This window comes from Glycine max, chromosome 10 (genome assembly GCF_000004515.6).
Source record: "Glycine max cultivar Williams 82 chromosome 10, Glycine_max_v4.0, whole genome shotgun sequence".
Classification (NCBI taxonomy): domain Eukaryota; kingdom Viridiplantae; phylum Streptophyta; class Magnoliopsida; order Fabales; family Fabaceae; genus Glycine; species Glycine max.
Window position 1 is genome coordinate 24,958,801 of NC_038246.2, and position 8,751 is coordinate 24,967,551.

The 8,751-nt window shown below is 32.2% G+C and overlaps 1 long non-coding RNA gene across 1 annotated transcript; it reads left to right on the top strand.

The window, feature by feature from the left end:
- Positions 1-7,983: 7,983 nt before the first annotated feature.
- On the top strand, positions 7,984-8,515 carry LOC121172941 (uncharacterized). The gene is made up of 3 exons (XR_005886876.1): positions 7,984-8,047; positions 8,150-8,245; positions 8,328-8,515. It is a non-coding gene; the product is annotated as an uncharacterized lncRNA (long non-coding RNA).
- Positions 8,516-8,751: the final 236 nt, after the last annotated feature.

The window sequence follows — 8,751 nt, forward strand, 5'->3', positions numbered from 1 at the left end:
ATATCCCATGAAAATTAATCAAACATTATAATGAATTGCCTCAAAAGGATCCAAATTTTTAAAATTATATTGAGCTTTATAGAGTCAAAAGCTTAAATTATGATGAGTATTTAAAATAGAAAAAATTGACAATGTATTATATAAAAAATAATTGTTAATAATTAAAATGCACTATGCCTGATTATTGAAAAACATAAGTATCCATGTATTCCTGATTTTTTTTAATTTTTATTTGAGAACTTTGATTATAGAAAAATAAATCAAATATTAAGTTGTATATCGATAAATTGTTGGTCCAAATAGTAGTGGGCTAAAGTAAGATTTTGGATTTGAATCTCGTAGATGAAAAAAAACATTGTTAAGTAGTTTAAGACCATCACGTCATCCATGATTCCGACCAATAATCATAATAAGTGAATAATAATTATTGTATTATTCATTTATCTAAGGGATTTTAATTAATTTAAAATATTAAATTATCTATATGTCACATGATTATTGATTAGGATCATAGATAATATGATAGTCCGAATCACTTAATAATTTCTTGATTGAGAGGGAAGAACATATGAAATTATTTTATTTGAAAAGTCAGGTAATCAAGTTCATATGTAGGATCTTTAAGCATTTTATCTTCAACCATTTTATTTGATTAATCTAGAATATTTCATCTAATTGATTGAAATGATAAAAATTATTTTGGTTATCATCAAACATGTTTCTAAAGCCACTATGAAGCATTGTAACATCATCGAAAAAAATATATTTTAATCCATATATTCACTACAATATTCCAATAGAAAAATACAAAGAAACAACACAATAGAATTTGATAGACGACAAAATTATCATAAATTGGTATTCGACTTTCACTTAAGAGTTATAACTGTTATGTACAACTTATCGTACCCTCGATTAGGAATTTTTTTGAAATATATCCCTATTGGGTAATTTTGAAAAAAAAATTGCCTACTCTTATTGAAAAAAATCCGACAAGTTTATCTCTTACATTTTTTATTTCTCTCAAGTTGAGATATGACTTTGGCTCTGAATTAATAAACTCTTTTATCTATCTTTCTATTGAGTAGTATACTACATTACATACTACAATCTGTTTTGCACTTGCACGCATATACTATCGATCTTAATTAATAAATAATATAAAATCCAATGCTACGATATTAAAAAAAAAAAATCAAAACTATGGTCAACTTATTTCTTTTCCTGATCTTATAATCATTAAGTTGAAATTCACATTACTGTAGAGTTAGTTAACATTACTGTTAACAACGATAAGTTTGGCTTCTTTTTTTTTTTTTTTCAAGAAAGGACAATTATTTTTCCGAAATTCCAAAATGGAGTTACATTTCGAAAAATTATCAAGTCAAGGGTAAGTCGTAGATACCATTTAGGACTTTAGAGTTTTTTTATTTTTGGTTTTTTATAAAAGTCGTGAAAATTTCTTTGACTTTATTATGAAATCTGATTTTTTTAGAAGTCGTTGGGCCTGTGACTTTTTAGTTTTCCTTTTTTGTTAATATAATTGAAATAGAGGTCGTAGAATATTTAGGGATTTCTTTCTTTTTTGAAATAAGTATTATTAAAATAAAAATTTATTTAATTTATTTAATATGATTATTTTAATATTAAGGATAAAATATTTATTTACTAATAAAAGGTAAGAAAAATGCGAAAAAGAAAGAAATAAATCATGGATAAACTCACGACTTCAAATTGGAATTAAACAAAAAAAAATGAGGTTGCAAGGGGTTTCATGACTTTGGTGAGGACAATTTTTTTTAAGAAAAGGAAAATTAAGAACATTCTAATTTAATTTTTACAACATAGATTTTATTGTGCAAATGTGGTTTACCAATTGTTTAGATTAATAAAGAGAAAAAAATTAAAAGGAATGAAGGAAAACAAATAAAAATTAAAGATAAATATAGTCGAAAAAGTGTTGTTAGGCAAATAGAAAAAAAGAAAAATAAGTGGAAATATTAATATTACTTGTTTGAATGAACGTAAAAGAAAGCAAAAATAAATAAATAATTATATTAAATTATTTTATATTAATTAAAAAATATGCAAATATATTTCTAAAACAATTTTTAAAAAATTTACTTTATAGAAAATCATCAAATAAAGGCATCTAATGCACCACAACAGCTCACCCACATTAGTCTTTGTTTTTTATGTCTTTCCCTTTCATATATAATTTTTATTCTCATCATCAATTTTGCTTGGGCACTACAACTTTTTATTAGTGGACCATTCACAATGACACAATTACCCCCACTCCATGCATATTTCATTTTTCTATTCTACTGGAAACCAAAAAAACTTGTCAGGCTTTATATTCTTTTGATCCCATCTACTCTAAAGTTTATCTTCTGCCCATGTTGTATTCAATGGCTAAAAAGTAGAATGCTTATGACTGAAATGCTGCTTTAACCTACGATATATAGACCAAACAAACTGAAAGGAAACCAAATCATTCGACCTTAAAATGGAGAAATAATTGAAATCACGATTCAACAATATTATTTGCGTACTTATATCTTTTACACAATTTTTTTTAAAAAAAAAACAGATACAAATATGATTTGAACTTTTACTGAATGACTGTATCAATATTGCCATCTTTAAACCTGTATAAAAAATTAATAATAATTATGTAAAAACTACTGACCTGTTCGGAATGTTTATATTATTAGTACAAATTATATGGTGCAATTAAAATGAATTTTTTAGCCAATTTAAAGACATGGTTAGAGAATGAAACATAATAAATTCCTACCTTAGTCGAAACCATTCAAAGCCCTGCCTGAAAGCAGCACAGTAAATCGCATCATGCCACGTTTTAGGACCATTATGCAATGATTTCAAAAAATGTTTTTAAAGTTTTGACATTATATAATATCATCAATAAATTATTTCAACTAGTTTTTAACGTATTTTAAAATAATAGTTTTTAGATTTTTTAGATTTATTTCATTTTTATTCTTAATATAATCATTTATTATATTTTAAAATAAATCATGATTTCATATGCCAACCCTTTTATGTAAGTGCTCCGTTAACTCCTCCATCTCCAGAAAAAAATAAAAGAATGAAAAAGAAAACTAATCATTAGAACAAACCTAACACTTTTTGACAAAGCAGACATTCAGCTTCTTCCTCTCACTCACTCACTCTCCCTCGCTCGCTAGCTTCTTCCTCTCACTCACTCACTCACTCACTCTCCCTCGCTCGCTCCAGGTACTATAATGCCTCTTTCTCTTCCTTCCATCACATACTTCCAGCAGATTAACTCTTCTCCATGGGCTAGGGTTTATGCCAACGAAAGTTTCTAACTCACAACTATTGCCTTTCGGGTTCAAATCAAAGTGAGAGATTATAAAATTTTCTTGTTTTTGATTATGTAAAGAGAATCACCCGATGATGGTGCAGTGGAAAATTTTCCCCTTAAACCCTTGATAATTTGTATAAGGCTTTTACTATCTTGGTTTTTTAGATTAATATATATTGTTGCATCCTATATTTACATGTTGTGACACTGTAGTGTGATTGATAGTTAGGTCCATCTGTTGGAGAAAAGCTTTGAAGAAGAAGAGAACAAACTGGAGCCTTAGAGGAAGACCAGTTGGCTAATAAGCTGGGATTGCAGAACCTCAGGGCTCGAGAATAACCAGGTGTGCCTGATATTTATTTTATGTCATGATTTATGAATTCTTCTGGCACGATAAAGCGTGAGAAAGTAATAGGCTGAACAATGCAATCTATATCCTTTCACTATCTCATGAGGTGTTTTAGTTTAGCCTTATTTAAATTGGAACATTCAGCGTAAGAACAATGTTTTAGTTTATCCATAAAGCGTAAGAAAAATTCTTATGGAAGCTTCTAATGTCTCTACCTAACACTTTGGAAAAAGAAAAAAGGAAAAAGGAAAAAGGGATGGTTGAAAAGGGACGCTCCCCATTATCTGTGGGAAGGGCATAGTTTTGGGATCTGGTTGAGCAGGACACTGATCCTTGGATCCTTGGTGGAGTGGTATCTGTGATGTTCAAAGACACTATATCAAGGAGAAAAGTAATAAAGTAGAATATTAAGCTGAGAATTCAAAGATAGTTAGAAACTGCAGAACTTGTAAATGTAAATCATTATTATAGAAGGATATATAAACTAGAAAGTGGAAGTGGCAGATGAAAATGTCACTAACATCACGTGTGCTTCACTCCAGCACAAATTTAAGAACAATGTGCAATAGAATTCAAATTGAAAATAATTGAATGCCATGGCCACGGGTCTGCTCCCAAATGATGAAGATTTATCTTGTCTCTTATGTATCATCCTCTCCATCCTGAGTCCTGACCCACTTTTGTTGAGCAACGCACGAAAGAAAATGGAGTCATTAATTAATATTGTGGGTGGGGTACCCAACAGTCTCAAAATTTTTTTATTACAAAATAAGTGAGGAATCATATAGAATTTTTTTTAAAAAATAGATAGATTAGTCTGGGAGAAATTAAAAAGACATAAAAAAAGCTACTCTCTAATTTAAATTCTTAATACTCATACTTTTTTATGTTAATTCTTTAATAATACTTCAAAAACAATTGGATAGCTTAATGAAAATTGTAGAGCATTATATTTTTATACATGTCTTATTTTTGCTGCCTACAACTTTTATGCATAAATATATGAAAAACATAAAGTTGACTTAAATATATGTTTAGTGCAAATATGTTGTCCATAATTGTTATATGATTATGAAGCACCAACATGACGTCTTTATCGATAGATAATCATGTCTTTTAATTATGTAATGATAATTTTAATCTACAAGTTCATAACACAAGATAATAGCTATTTAAATAGATTTCATTATATCTTAAAAGATTAGTATCTAATCTTCGGTTACGAGATGCTTTGGAATTTTTTTTACACAAAGCAAGTATATATATTATGATATCATTCTTTAGTATTATATTATAAACTACTCATTATTATTACTTTACCTTGCATTGTGTAATATGTACTGGATAATTAGTTTAATATGATAAAAAATACAAGAGCTATTATGTTGTTGTACTAAGCACTTTTTATAATAAAATACAAAATTTTCTATTTCTTTAGTATGTTTGGTTAAATTACTTTTGTTTAAAAAAATACAAGATGTTGTTCATATATATTCATATCCCCAAACCTTGTTAACTCATCCACGGACAATAATATCCAACTATGCCCAGCTTCTCTGCGACTGTGTGAGGGCCTCCTATAATATGCACCGTTTGCGCTCAATGGGGCCCTGCTGCCTTAACTTTGTGTCACAATATAACCGGCAAAGCATTCCAACTGTTTTTGCTCCTCACCCCCCTATCTAGTATCTATATATGTAATAGAATCATAATCAACCACACGTATTGTGAATCCCTTAGTTGGACCCACACTTATGTCTCAAATCATAACATATGCACCTCCAGATTTCAGGAATCATAACATATGCACTCCATAACCAACACATGATGTTAGCTATTGTACTTGAGGGGCATGGTATTTATTATTTAATTAGAATATCCTAATAATGGCATCCAAGGTATTAGGAGCTATTTTCCTAGTTAGATTAGATTCCCAGAATTGCAATCAGGCCCCAATTGGTGACTTCACCTAACACTCAACAATCATTAATATATAGATTTTGATTATCAATTAGTTTTAGGAGTTAATAAGTTTTCGTTATTGGAAGACAAGATTTCTTGCTCGAGTTTGACTATTCTTGAAGTGCCTACAACCCTGTTATTAATTGTTTACCAGACTATTGAATTTTGTTTAATAAATTTGTCAAGTATAGTCCAGTTTTCCCATAATTGTCTTGTTCCGGTGACAGTAAATGGTAGGTATATGCATTCAAAAGCTGTCTCCTACCTAAACGCTAGCTACAACATAAGTGTTGGGTTCTTAGCTTCAATTCGTTCCTCTTCGCGAGTTTGACCAGTGATCACTGTCCCTGCCACTGCTCGTGTAGATCATATCTCAAACTTACTAACGAAAAAAGTACAATGCAAAACAGCGGGGTCACCCTAAGGGCTGAATCTCAACACTTTGCATTAATGTTAAACTTTTGCAGGATGTGCGGAAAAAGGCACAGGCCTCCCAGAAGCAAAACACTGCCCCCACGTATTGTCTTGTGGGGGTTATGAATATTTAGAAGAAAAGCTCATGGCTGAGAAGACAAAGAAAAGACTGGAAGAAGCTGCCCAGTCTGGAAGCACTGAGGGCATCATTGACCCTCCATCTCCCATCAGACGTCACGTGAAATGGAAGATGGCCCGCACGAAGAAAACTGGACAGATGACGTCTGAGGCATCAAAGGAAATAGCTGACAGGATTGTAAGTCATTTTTAATTAATAATTGTAATTATCTTTGTGTATTTTGTGAATTCCTTGGACAAATATGTGTTTAGTACAAGATTCTTTGGACGAGCAGGCGTCACAGGAATCGTTCGTCGCCCATGGACGTCAGGATATCCTGACTGCTGCCATTGGGCGACCAGAGCACCCTGGCCGTGTTCGTGCTGTTGGAGCCGGTGTCACCATAAAGCAATACTTTGGATCGACTTCACGAACGTCCCGCACTTTTTCCTCCATGCCTCCTGAAGACCTAGAACAGCTGACCCAACAAATCAGAGACCAACTGGAGGAGTCAATCACAGAAAAAGTGACTCGAAAGATGATGGAATCCTTCAGCCAGATGCAGTCCCGGTTCCAGTCTCAGATGCAATCACAGGGACTTGCACTACCTCCAGAGCCAGAGGTTGGTCCCTCAGGTCCTCGTGTCAGCACAAAGGAGAGTTGTGTTGCTCCCTCAGGGAACGATCCAGGGATGGGTGACTCAGACAAATGCGGACTATATATTGAAGAAAATCCTTCCTGCCTGGTTGCCCTAGGAAGACTTTATGAGGGATCCACAACAGTTCACAACATCCCTTTGTTGCATGGCCAAGTCAAGGTTGGTGTTGAGGAGGTTAAAGATGCAGAGGCTCTCGTTCCTGTACCCATTGACGAGGTTACCTTAGTGGGGCAGACACTTAACACCTTCCTTGCTTGGCCAACACATCTTGTGAAGCGTTTATCAGAACAGGTATTTTACTATGATTATATGTTTATTTTTTTCAATTAATTTGTTCACTGTAATCAAAACTTGCTAATTAACTATGTTTTATCAACAGCCAGCTGTGTCTCCAGCAAAACCTCCAGAAAGCCCGGATGAAGAGGTCGATGATCCCCTGTACCTGATGACATTGACCATCCCACAACTGTTTTTGAAGCCGCTCCAGGTTATGTGGGATGCTACCATATTCGGGGTGTTTAATCAAAACTTCCCGTTCTATATAAAGCACGAAGATCTCTCTGAAATTGCACACGGTGGTCAATGTCTCAGCATATCTATTATACAGTTGTGGATTCTGTAAGTCATTTTAGATTACTATTAATTACCAAAGTAATTGTTTTAAATTCATACATAATTAACTTTGACTTAACAACACAGCCATCTGACTGAGACAAGTGTGCGAGCGGGGAATTCTGATGTGTATGGATTCCTCGAGCCACAGTCCATTCAGAGATCTGGGCAATCACAATTTGAATCTGAAAGTTACATCAAGAGTTGGATACAGAGTTCAAAACGAGATGTTTACCTTGGAGTCTACCTGAATGGGTAAGTCAAACACAATAATTGAATTTAAATAATCTATACTACTACAATAACCCATATTCGTCTCTACTGCAGCGGACACTGGCAAATGGTCGTCATTCTGCCTAAGGAAAACCTAGTTGTCTAGTTTTGTTCTTTACATAACAGGCCAGACAACTACCTTAAGGGAATAATTAACAGGTCAATATTGTTTTCAATACATTTTCATTGGCATAACTCAACAACATCAATATTTTAATGTTCCTCATATTCAACACTAGTGCTTTGAAAGGACTTGATGATACTCCACAACCGAAATTCAAGGCTGTTGCTAGGTGGATTGTTGTTAAGGTACGTGATTTAAATAAAAGTTCTACTTATATATATTTTATGTGAGTGTACACTAATTGTAGTTAACATTTAATAAATATCCAAATTTCATTATGTATTTAGTGTAATAGACAAAAAGGAATAACTGATTGTGACTACTACGTGATGAACTGGATGTCCACGATAATCTTAGGATCTTTCAGGAATAATTGGGAGACGGTAATTGTTTATTTCAAACAAAGTTGGTTTTTTTTATAATTGTTATTACATTATTAATTTATTTTTTTATTTGATCATGCAGTATTTTAATGAAGTTAGACCATTGGAAGCAGAAAGATTCAAGGCACTTCGCATACAGTGGGCACAATATTATCTAAAAGTTAGAAATCAAACATAGGATGTTAGGCAACTATGTAACTTTAGGTTAATTAATTAGTTTACATACTTTGCATTACATTTTTTACAATTGTTGTTTCATCTTAACATTCAATAACCTTTGTTGATAGCTAGTTTTTTGCTAAAATCTATTTGAAAACAGAATGCAAATGATATATGTTGTGTGCTGTGTGGTCTGATTTTAAATTTACAGGTTAAATTTTGGTTTTTTTTGTAAAAATAGAGACATTATTTAAAAAACCATTCCTGAAAGCAACATCGGTTTTTTATAAAAAAAACCAATGTTAACTGTCAATAGCAACACATTCGTTAACATCGGTTTTTTGAAA